General features: G+C 47.1%; 1 protein-coding gene and 1 non-coding gene across 2 annotated transcripts in view; one reads left to right on the top strand and one right to left on the bottom strand.

Annotated features, from left to right (window-relative positions):
• Positions 1-13,036, top strand: part of LOC120678615 (2-oxoglutarate-dependent dioxygenase AOP3-like) — a 33,008-nt gene that overhangs the window by 16,185 nt on the left and 3,787 nt on the right. The gene's annotated exons all lie outside the window — the stretch shown is intronic.
• Positions 12,410-12,548, bottom strand: LOC120680349. Its single transcript, XR_005677618.1, has one exon. It is a non-coding gene; the product is annotated as a small nucleolar RNA Z247 (small nucleolar RNA).

The raw sequence follows: 13,036 nt of genomic DNA, 5'->3' as shown, positions 1-13,036 counted from the left end.
TTCCGCAAATTAAACCCTAGCCTTATCCTTGGTTTACCCTGTGCATTATATTCTGTTTATAACCCCTCCGTGGGTGTGGTTGGACTTGCTGAGTATGTTTGTACTCACCCCATTCTTAATTTTTACAGAGGAAGATCCAGACTTCGTTCCCAAAGACGTTGAGTAGAGGTTCCGTCCTGCACCCAACCTTGCCTGTGGATAGGGTCACCCGCAGGAAGCTCCGTATGGTGCAAGACTCTGATGACCTCTTCATAGTTAATGTCATTGTGTGGGTTTTAGTTGTTATCCTCGCGATAGTGGCGCTTCGCTGCCCATTACCGCGTAGAGTTGTACAGTGATGTACCATCTGATGTAATAAATATATTATCAGCCTCCTGGGACTGATATTTGTATCATATTTAAGTCTTCTCATATGAGGGGACGCTTCACTCCACCAACATCACTACCTCCCATGTCTTGGAGAAGATCATCAATGTTGATGTAATCACGCTGTGCAAAATCATCGCCCGCTGTTGCTGTTGATGATGAGGGTTCTTGTCCTCTTTTGTTCACTGACGAGGGCGTCAAAGAGTTTCGTTCAGATGCACCGATGACACTCGGATCTGCCTCGCCGTGAAACTTCCACATGGTGTAGTTCTCGACGAAACCATAGCGGATCAAATGAGATTTTACTATGTCATCTTTGTCGAGAAGTTTATTCTTGAAGCTACGGCACGAACAAATGGTCAGCTCCACACCCCGACTAACACGATACTATTTTGCTGTGGCAACAAATTTTGTCACATGATTCAGGAAAGACAGATTGTTGCCAACCCGCGGTATCTTGTACATCCACTCTTCCCTCGGTAACTTGTCCATGAACGCGACCTTGCACACACAGCGAGAAATTAAAGTGATGTCAGCTCTAGATTTGGTTTTCTCTCTCCTCATTCTAGATCTAGATCTAGATCTAGAAAAAACACCTAAATCATGGAAAAGAGAGAGTATGAGAGTTGGAGATTAAGAAATCAACCTCTAGCGCCCCCTTCACCAAATCCAAGGGTAACCCCCCCCCCCTCTCAAATGGCAAAATTTCGTGTTTTGAGCTCAAAACACGAAATAATGGAGGTGGAGTCGTGGGGAGGAAGAAGGGGTCTGGGGGTACTTATAGGGAACTTAACAGAGGCGGGCAAGCCTATGAAATCCACTTCAGTTAATACTCATTAACAGAGGTGGTTACTTTACGCCAACAGCTTCTATTAATTATTTTACTGAGGCGGTCGTCGTAATGCAACCGCCTCTGTTAATGCATTAACAGAGGCAGTTGTATGGCCGGCGGCCTGACCACCATTAACAGAGGCGGGCTGCCGGCCTGCCCGCCTCTGAGCACTTTTTTAAGTACCTCGCTTAATCCTGAATTGTAGTAGTGATTAGTGACGATACATAAAGTCTTTTCATGTTTATGCGTAATGTGTACAAGTTCAAGTATAACTAGTACTTTATTTTTTCAATCTTCTTGTGTTTATTTTAATCCGTTTGTTGTTTTTTTTTTGTCTTTTCTTCAATTTGACATCGAAGTCCTTCAAAATTCAGATGAATTAGACAAGGTAGAGATTTGTTTCTCTTAACTTTGTTCATTTAATCTTCTTGTGATGATCTCGAGGTGGAATTCAAAGAGATCGAAGATCTTACATTGATGCTAACAAAATATATATGGAGATTAGATTTAGTTGAGAGATTTTGTTCCAAGAAAATATAGGCCTTGTTGAAATTCTAAATATTTAAAGCAATAGCATTGTTTCTCCAATGCAATTATTACATATAAAGAGTTTGTTGACACTACTTCTAAGAGCAAGTATTATAATAGGATGTAAGCAGATTAAATGCTAAGATGGAGGACATAGAAGAGGAGAGAGAGGAGAAGCAGGTTGTAAGCTTACAGCCAGCTTCGACACAGAAACCAAGAAACTTTATGAGAAAGATAAGTGGGCCGTACATTATTGATGAAAGACTAACCACTCTACGAGTTGGCTGAGAGGTACTTTCTCCATCCCAAAAAACAAGTCATTCACCCTATTTAGAAAGTGCACATGCATGCAAGAATCAATTAGTGCCAAATATGGGAAGTAAATAGGGGCAAACATGATCATTTTACCCTTTTGTTAATTTGTCCTAGAATTTGTGGGATGACTTGTTTTTTTGGGACGGAGGGAGTAGGTTGCAAGAATTGTTGCAGCCAGCAGCAGGCTAAATTACCAACCTTGCTCTAATTGCTGCATAAGCATAATAAAAGCTTTTTCAAATTGAAGCTATTCATGTTCTACTGTATATTTGACTTCTACCATACCATGGGGCCTCATTTTATAGAGATTGAGAGCAACTCCAGCCCATGCTCTCATTTGGACCCCTACTCTAAATTTTGAGAGTTTAGAGAGAAAATGAACTCCAGTAGACCTCCTAAATGAGCTCCTATTTTAGATGGACTCTCAAATTAGCACCTCAAGTCCTAAGGAATAGGAGCCTCCCATCTCCTGCCCCCCCCCCACACGCGCCGCCCCGCCATCCTGGCTCCTCCACACAGCCGCCGCCGGCCGGGCCTGCAACGCCGTCCCCGCTTCTCCGCGCCGGACGCGGGCCAGGCTCGCCGCGTCGCCCCTGTTGCTCCACGGTGCCGCCACAGGCCGGGCTCGCAGCACCTCCTCTGCTTGTCCGCACCGCCACCACTGCCTCGGCTCCTTGCGCCATGGCTGCAATTGGGGCCATCAGTGCCGCCCCAGCTCCTCCGCGCCACCGCAGCGGGCCGGGCCTGCAGCGCCGCCCAAGCTCCTCCGTGCCGCCGCCGTGAGCCGGGACGGCAGCGCCGCCCCAACTCGTGCACGCCGCCGTGCGGGTCATCCTGCAGTTCTTGGTTCCTCCTGGATCCACTTCGAGCTTAATACACTCTATCCCCAAGCTCGCAGGAAGGCAAGCCCCAAGCTCGATTCACTGTTCTCCGATCTTGATTCGCTGTGCGCCGAGCTCAATTTGCCGCACTGCTTTCCTCCGCCACCCCGGCGCTCGAGTTTTAACCGCGGCAGGCATGGAGGTGTGCCGACCAGCCCCTCCCTTCAATTCTGACCTCCCCTTCCGGGGGCGCATGACGCAACTAGGCTAGTGGCGGCCTGTGCTAGCCAAAGCTAGGTGGCGAAAGGGCAGCCCGTCCGAGCCTGGAAGCTTGCCTGCGGAGGAGCCGGCGTGGTGCCGAGCACACCACCGTGCAGAGCACTTTAGCAGTGAAGACGGACGAGAGAGCAGTGCGGGAGAGAGAGGTGTGCAAGAATGGGGTCTCTAATTTGTTCAGTCCGCTAGAGTTGTTGCAAAATTTAAATCCTTAAAAGATGTAAGTCAGCTCCTAAATACAAAATTAGAGACTTCATTTGAGGTCTCCGACTGGAGATGCTATGAGGATCCCCAATTTTGCTGGGACAGCCGTGTCGGGGAGTGAGTCAACGGGTCAAAGCCAGTCAGGGCACGATAACTCGATGAGTAAATTCCCTATATGCCATTGTAAAATTGACGTGATCCCTTATGTGCCATTGAAAATTAGCTCATCCCTTCTATGCCATTGTTTATAATTTTCCATCCCCTCAATGCCATTACTGTTAACTCTCCCTAACAGATCCGTTAAAGCTTATGGCGAAAAGACCAAAATATCTCTCTGTCACCTTATCCCCCGAGTGCACACCCCCTCCCGTCCCCGACGCTAATCCCGCCTCCCCGACACCAATCCTCCCCTCCCGTCCCCGAACCCTAGCGAGGGCGCGCCGGTGCGGAGGGGAAGCAGCCGTGGCTCCCTCGCGCGGGCCCTGCGGCACGCGCTTCCCTCCCTCACGCGGGCCCCTTATGCCCCCTCGCGCGGGCGCGAGCACTGGGGGGCGCTAGGCGGCGCCTGCAACGGCTGGCTGCGGGTGCTGGGCAGGCGGCCCAGCGCTGGGGCTCGTGCCTCGTGGGCACCGGGTGGCGGGAGCGAGCCGCCCCCCCCCCCCCTCACGCAGGCGTAGGCAGCCACGATGGGAACAGAAGAAAACCACCCCGATAGGCTTTCTTAAAGGGTGAGTTCTTTACTTCGTTTCCCAATTTCATCCCCTAATTATCTGAATTAGAACCAGAAACGATTAGTTTTGATGGTCCCTCATTAACAGGAAGGACCCTAAGACCAGTTTTCTACTAGATATCCATCTCAAAGCCAATCCTAGAAACTGTAGGAAGGATATTCCATGCTATAGATTCAGCAAAGTCGTGGACTCTGATCTATGCAATTTCAAGGACTTTGTACGAGAAATTGTGGATTAATTCCTTCATGGATACCAGGAAATAGTGCATGTCTTTTATTATGATAATGTCAAAAAATATTCAGAAGTGAGAACAGATCAGGAATTGCTTGCAATGTTTAGCAAACATGTTGATAGTAAGAAGGTGCGCATGACCATTACATACACTGAACCTAGAGATGTGCCGATCGCTGAGTGCTGCCATCCAGAAATTTCAGCGGGACTTGATATCCCTTGCACCCCATCCCTTGCTGCTCCATCTCTTGCTGCAGCAAGCCAATCAACCCAGCCTTTAAGCAGTCAACATTGTAGGCCAACAACAAGCCAGTCAACCGAGCATGTATCCAGCCAACATAGTAAGCCAACTACTAGCAAACAACCTGTAGAACCTAGTGATGAACCTGATGATGATGATGGCTGCTTGCCAAATCCTAAACCACACAAAGAACATGTGGGAGTTCATGATGAAGGTGTGTACTATGCTGCTCCTAAAACACATGTGGAGGGTGGTGGTTTGGGTGCGCAAAGTGAGTCATATTAGAAGGGACATATCAAATAAGATGGAAGGAGCCATTTTGCCACACATCATCAAAGATTTGAGGGAGAAAAGTAGGAATTTGGATATGAATGTACAGAGAAGTGGGGACATTCTTGGAGAGGTTTCTGTGAAAGGTGGCAGTGGCTATAAATGTGTTGTCAACCTACAAGAAATGACTTGTTCTTGCAGAAAATGGGATGTTACAGGCATTCCTTGCAAACACGCCATTGCATTTATCACATTTCTTAGAGAACCTTTGGAGAAATATGTTGACACATATTACTCGGTTGAGAAATTCAAAACTGCATATGGGGCTCTAATCCCTGCCATGACTGACAAGGCACAATGGGCACAATCTGACCATGATTTCTTCATGCATCCACCACTCATCAAGTCTACAGCGGGTAGAAGGCAGAACGAGAGGTTCAAAGGCTGTACGGAGACTAGTAAAGGCACAAGGCCCAAAGGTAAACATAAGTGCCATATTTGCAAGGGATATGGCCATCGCTGGTAAAAGTGCAAGGATGGTGATCCTGATGACATTGCAGCTCTTCTAGCTGAAAAGTACGCATTACAATATTGATTTAGCCTTTCCATCATATGTTATCTACAATTGCTTTTTCTTAACATTATTTAATTGTTGTTCATGGTATATAGGGGTCCACCAAACAAAAAGAAGAAAACTACAGCCCCATCAAGTGAGAGCAGCATTGTACCTATTGGCTCGACACAAAAAACAATGCAATTTCCACCTAGGTAAGAATCTGAACACTTACATTCTACATTAGTTTTCTGAAAATTTTCATAAATCCCTGAGATCTTATATATTTGTATGACAACCAAAGTGACTCAGCTAGCTTAGGTTCTGGACACTCTCTCAGGTACATGTGCACCACTTAATTATTCAACACCATTTAGATCATATCACAATCATAATCTGTCCTCATCCATGAAACACATGTGCAGGTCTGGAAGTGGCTCAAACTAGATAGAGCAACTTTGCATTGAGTACCCAATGCTACCTACACATGAAAGCACTCCACCAGTAGCTATCTTGAAGCCTACAAAAGAGAAGAAAGCAAAAGGGAAGGCAAAGACTGAAGGGAAGGCAGCAACAAAGAAAAAGAAGAAGAATCAAGTTCTAGTGCCACATGATAGTCCAGCGATGGGTACTAGAAGCAAGACAACCCCCCACAAGGATAGCCCTGCCTCACATACTAGAAGCAAAAGAAAGCTTTCCCTGCCAGATCTGAATGTCTAGTTATGCAATTCATTATGTATGGGCTGCAAGTTGATGTGATATATTTTGCTTCTTCTTCTGTGAAACCTAGTCTATGCATTGTTATTTTGCTGGAACCTTGTAGAGCTCAACCTTTTGAGGGTGGTGCTACTAGATTGAGGCATGTACTACTGTTGGCATGTATGGACAGCACTGGTTGCTTGTAACGATGCATGTTTGGTAATCAAAAACTAGTTGTATGAACACCACTGGCAGCTTGCAATGAATTTTATATATTTGACATCTCTCTATATGGGTTGTTCGGTCATTATGTTTGCCCTCCATCTCCTGATAAAATAACCAGATCAATATATACTGTTCTTGTTTCTAATGGCATAGGAGGAATGAAGGTAAGAAATATGCTTCATCCTACATAGGAGTATTTTGGTCTTTTCGCCGTAAGCTTTAACGGATCTGTTAGGGAGAGTTAACAGCAATGGCATTGAGGGGATGGAAAATTATAAACGATGACATAGAAGGGATGAGCTAATTTTCAATGGCACATAAGGGATCACCTCAATTTTACAATGACATACAGGGAATTTACTCTAACTCGATAAGCATCACCCGACTGAGTAACCTAACATGGGAAAATACGGGTAAGCATTCTTTATTCACGTGGGTGCGAAATACGGGTAAGCATTCTTTATTCACGTGGATTGCAGGGACAACAGCAAGTAGTACGCGAGTCAGACGGCATCAATCGGAGTTTATAAAATAACATGTTTTTGGGGCAATCTGAGTTTTATATTAGTGGGTAACTTACCACGAACTCGAGTTCATTTTACCACACACTCAAGTTCATTTTTCAAGAAACAAAGTACAAAATTACAAATGCATACAAATACGCACACATACACTTATCTCTACGCATATATTCATACAACTCCATCCATATATGAGCACGTTCGAGAAATAGAGCATGCATATCCTTAAGATTAATAAAGTCATGATATATATAGCTCGCTGTCGACGAAAGCGTCATTTACCACCGAAATAACACTGGTTAATTCTAGAATAAATTCAACAAAATACAAGCATATATATCGAGTTGAGGACTCACAACTCGGGTGGGCAAGTTCCACCACATATAACGAACCGATGGGTATTCTTTTATTTTTTTATACTGCTCCAAAACAAGGCCGAACATGCAAGTTTCTTTTATTTTACTCCTACTTAACAAGGAGTAACAACAACGATCTTCACTAGTGGATGCACGGCAACTCCAATAGGCTAGCAATAATCCTAGATAAATTTAGCAAGTTGGATGGTGTGTAAAAAAAATAGAAAGGTTTCCAAACGGTGAGGAAACCAACCAACGACCTCTCTAAATTCCTTGCCTATCCATAATGAAATCACATCCGCGGCACCTCCACATCATCTCCTCGCCATGCCCCAGCAGTAGTGTGTCGTGTGCGCATCCCCGTCCTCCTCCTTGGCGTCCGACGAGGCCGTAGGCCACGTGCATCTAGTATAGCCGGCCGTTCCTCCACACACCCACGCCGTCACCTGCTCGTCCTGGTCCACACCTCCCGTCCCCACCGCGGCCACCGACGCCTGCACTCCTCGCCTACCAATCACTGCGCCGCATGGACTGCCTCCTCTTCACCGTCGCACCGACGACTAGCTCACCCTCGCTATCGCCTCCTCATCCGCAGCCTCGATGTCGCCCCCGTCATCCACGTTGAGGCCCACCACGCCGGGCAAGGAGGGCGCGACGGTGCCAGCAGGGCTCGATGGCGGGAAGGTGAGGACGTTGGGGGCGACGACGGGCGTGGGGCCATGACGGTGCGAGTTCACAGGGGCTCACGGCGGGATGGCAAGGTCTTGAGACGAAAGGAGCGGTGCAACGGCGGGACGACGAGGGCATGGCGGCAAGGGCGAAGCCGTGAGAGCGTGCTTCCTCCTCGTCCGCGGCCTCAATGCCACCTCGTCGTCCACTTTGAGGCCCACCACGCTGGGCAAGGAGGGTGCGACGACTCTAGGGCTCGACGATGGGAGGGTGAGGGCGCAGGGGGGCGATGGGGGGAGGGGTGTGGGGCCATGACAGCGTGAGCGCGCAGGGTGACGGCGGGAGTGGGGCCGTGACAGCGTGAGGGCGAGGGTGCGGGACGGTGGGAGTGGTGCCGCGACGGTGCGAAGGCGAGGGCAAGACTGCGAGGGTGAGGCTGTAGGAGCGACTGGGCGGGAGCGCGCGCATGCGGGAAAGCAGGACCGCGTAGATCGAAGGCCAGATGCCGAATCGGAGCGGCTCGGTATAGAAAGTGAGTGAGGTGGGCGGTATTCCGAGCGAGATAGCAAGACCAAGAAGATAGACAATCTGTTGGATGCCGATTTCTTCTCCTTTTCTTTTTATTTCTAACTATTCAAGAAGATTTAGCAAACCTCTTGGAATTGGTCTTAGGTATTTCCACAGCTAATCCAACAATGCGTGTCAATATTTCATCTTTTACTACCAGACAAGATCGGGTCGATAGGTGCACATTGTGAGAAGATATCGGAAGCGTTGAACCCCGTTAGGGGCCGCTGTACGTGTTAAATAGGGGTGGAAATAGCCTCCACCGTAGCTTACAAGTCATGGCACAACAACCTGGCTGATCTTTCTAGATTACACATAACAACTCTATCTTGTACAACTAACAGCTCAAGGTTGTTGTGCCCGTGATAACAGAAGAATACAAGTTCATTTAACACTCCTCCTCAATCACAACTTTTCCAAGTTGAGGTTGCGCCTGAAGCTTTCAAGCTGTCGAACAGGAAGCATCTTGGTGAACCCATCTGCAATCTGATCTCCAGTTGACACCAACCGAATCTGTAGAAGCCCTTGGCTTACTCTTTCTCAAACAAAATGAAAATCTACCTCTATATGCTTAGTCCTTGCATGAAACACAGGATTAGCTGAGAGATAGGTCGCTCCTATATTATCACACCACAAGCGCGCATGCTTTGGAGATTGAACACCAAGTTCACTTAACAAGGTCTGAACCCACATCAACTCTGCTGTGGCATTAGCCATAGATTTGTACTCAGCTTCAGTGCTCGATCTTGATACAATAACCTGTTTTCTAGCACTCCAAGATATGAGATTAGACCCCAAGAATACAGCAAAACCTCTTGTAGACTTTCTGTCATCAGAACAGCCTGCCCAATCAGCATCTGAAAATGCACTCACAAGTGTAGACAGAGATCTATGTATACGAAGACCTGTCCCAGCTGTGAGTTTCAAGTATCGAAGAATTCTCTTAACTGCACCCCAGTGAACAGTAGTCAGCATATGCAAGAATTGACACACCTTATTAACCGCAAATGATATATCTGGTCGGGTTAATGTCAAATATTGAAGTGCTCCAACAATGCTCCTATAACGTGATGCATCTTGAGGTCCAAGTGGATCCCCTTCATATATTGACAATTTCTCTGAAGTTGCCATAGGAGTATTCATAGGTTTACAGTCACTCATATTGACACGCTGCAATAACTCCTACGTGTATTTTTCTTGTGTTAGGAGAATACCAGTATGCAGATTTTTCACCTCAGTTCCCAGAAAATAGTGAAGATTGCCAAGATCCTTTAGTGCAAATTCCGCCTGAAGATCTTTGAGCAATGCTGCAGTGGCTTCAGAAGAAGAACTTGCAACTATGATATCATCTACATATATTAGAAGAAACATTGTAATTCCTCCTTTATTAAGATAGAACAAGGATACATCTGCTTTGGACGGTTTAAAACCAAGCTGCTGCAGCTTTGCGCTGAGCCGAGAGTACCAGGCTCTAGGGGCCTGTTTCAATCCATACAACGCCTTATCTAACTTGCACACATAACCCGGTCTATCCTTGCTTTCATACCCAGGTGGTTGCCTCATGAACACTTCTTCTTCAAGTAATCCATGAAGAAACGCATTCTTGACATCTAGTTGGTGAAGCGACCAATTGTTGGAAACTGCAAGTGACAGAATCAAGCGAATAGTCGCTGCCTTGACAACTGGACTAAATGTGTCCTCATAATCAATGCCGTAGCGTTGTTTAAACCCTTTAGCAACAAGCCGTGCCTTATATCTATCAATGGATCCATCTGATTTCCTTTTAATCTTGTACACTCATTTGCAGTCAATGATATTCCTCCCTGCACTAGGTGGAACAAGATGCCATGTCTTGTTACGCATTAGGGCCATATACTCATCATGCATGGCTTGTTGCCAGTTCGGATCTCGCAAGGCAGCCTCAAGGGATTGTGGTTCAGACTCGGCAATAGCAGAAAGACCATACCGTATAGTGCCATCGGTGTACACCTTTGGTTTGCTAATCCCACTCTGGATTCGAGTATGAGGTCGGGTTGATGCAGGAGCAGCCACCGGAGCTACAGCAGGGACATGCACAGAAGACCCCGTGGCCCCTGACAGAGACGACGCGTGATCTGATGAAGATTCAGGCGATGTAGGCTACTGAACTGAAGACATTGTCGTGGGAGCCGATGGAGATGTGTCACCCGCGGGTAGGGAAGATGCGCCGCTACCCAAATCCTCCTCGCTTTCAGCACCTAGTCCATCTGCTGATCCTGCAGCAGAAACTTCCTGGCCACTATTGTCAGCAGAATTCTTATCAGTAGTAACCGTTAAATTATTGGAACTATTAATCACATCAGTATGCATTGTTGTACCCATAGGAAAAGAGGATGGATGAAGCAAACGTGAAGGAAAAAGACTGATCTCTTCACGGAGTTTGGCACCAGCATTAGCATGGAGTTCAGAAAAAGGGAAAACATGCTCATCAAAGATAACATCCCGTGAGATGTAGATACGACCAGTAGATATATCGAGACATTTGAAGCCTTTGTGCATATTACTGTACCCTAAAAAGACACACCTTTTGGAACGAAAGGAGAGTTTGTGTGAGTTGTAGGGCCGGAGATTCGGCCAACACGCACAGCCAAATACTCGAAGCATAGAGTAATTAGGTTTCTCATGAAGAAGGGTTTCAAAAGGTGTAGAAAAATTAAGAATTTTGGTGGGAGCGCGGTTGATCAAGTAAGTTGCAGCAAGGAAGGCCTCGTCCCAAAATTTTAAGGGCATAGAGGCATGGGCTAGAAGGGATAAACCGACCTCAACTATATGTCTATGCTTGAGCTCGGCAGCTCCATTTTGCTGATGCGCATGAGGGCATGACACAAGATGAGAGATCCCGACCTGATTAAAGAAGGAATTGAGTTTTGTGTACTCACCCCCCCCCCCAATCTGTTTGCATAGCAACAATTTTTCGATTGAATAAGCGCTCAACAAGTTGTTGGAATTCATGAAAACGCTTAAACACATCAGATTTATACCGAATGAGATAAATCTAGACAAATTTGCTGTAATCATCAATGAAGCTAACATAGAAACGATTACGCCCAACCGAGTCAACTGCAGGTCCCCATACATCAGAGAACACCAAATCTAAAGGAAACTTTGAAACACTAGACGACTTGGGATATGGAAGCTGGTGACTTTTACCCTGCTGACAGGCGTCACACACAAAACTGATACTGTCTTTCCTATCACAAGCGAGATTATTATCATGAATGACACGATCAACTATTGGAAAAGAGACATGGCCAAGTCTGCTATGCCAGATGGTAGGACTCGGTCTTGTAGCACTCAGGACACTTCGGCTCGGTTGGGGAAGAGGATAAAGGCCATCTCTACATTTGCCTTCCAGGAGAGTTTTCCTCGTGACCTGATCCTTAATCAAGAAAAAGTTTGGGTGAAATTCAAGGAAAGCCCTATTATCAGCAGCAAGATGATGTACTAAAACAAGATTATTTTTAGCTTCAGGAACATGAAGGACGTTATTTAGATGCAAATCTCGATGAGGGGTACGAACAATAGCATTACCAATATGATTAATGTTCATACCTACACCATTTGCTGGTCAAGCCGGTCAAGCTCGCTGGTCACGTGATCTGTAGCACCAGTATCCGTGTACCAATTAGTGTCAACGGCATAGGAGTACATGGCTGCATTGACGTTCCTTTCATCTGGAACATAGTCGGGATCAAAGCGATGCCAGCATTGCTGCGCACTGTGCCCTTCCTTGAGACAGACTTGGCATCTACCATTGAAGCGAGGCCTGTGACCTCCATTGCCACGGCCTCGTCCTCCCTAGTTACGGCCATGGCCTCCCTATGAGTTGTGGCCGCATCCACGCTGACTACCACCAGAAGAGTTGGGGTCAGCGTTGCCACGCCCTCCTCCACTTCGAGATGCAGAATTTACTGAGGACTGAGATCCACTTCCTCCATTGATGCCATGCACCAGATCAAGGCGGCTCTCGAAGCTCTGAATCTGAGACAGGAGCTCGTTGTAGGTGACCGGCTCACGTCGAGAGGTGAGGGAGGCGACAATCGGTGTATAGTCTGCGTCAAGGCCTGTGAGAACATAGGACACAAGCTCATCTTCGCCTAGGGGTTTCCCAGCAGCGGCTAACTCATCTGCTAGCGCCTTCATCTTGCCCACATATTCATCTGCGGACAGGTTGTTCTTCTTGAGGTTTGCCATCGCGATGCGAGTGTTGACAGCCCTAGCACGGATCTGCGAAGTGAAGATCTCTTCAACCGCAGCCCATAGCCCGGCTGCAGTTGTTGCTGCTCCAACTTGGAGCATAACCTCCCGTGTAATCGTGGTCAGCAGGTAGCTTAGAACCTGCTGATCTATCACCACCCATTTTGCGTACTCAGGGTTGGGGACTTCGACTTCCTTATTGTTTTCATCAACGCCGATGATATCCTTGGGCGGAGCAGCCACCAACCCATCAAGGTACCCTAGCAATTGGGCACCTTGGATAGCCGGGAGGACTTGAAGCTTCCATAGTTGGAGATTATTTTTGGAGAGCTTCTCGGAGACGGGGAGCCCTAGCGGCGAGGCAAGGATCGCCGGCACGCTTGAGGAGGTCGCCA

Source organism: Panicum virgatum, chromosome 6N (genome assembly GCF_016808335.1).
Source record: "Panicum virgatum strain AP13 chromosome 6N, P.virgatum_v5, whole genome shotgun sequence".
NCBI lineage: Eukaryota > Viridiplantae > Streptophyta > Magnoliopsida > Poales > Poaceae > Panicum > Panicum virgatum.
The sequence above is the reverse complement of the archived record's forward strand: the minus strand, read 5'-3'. Positions and strand labels throughout refer to the sequence as shown.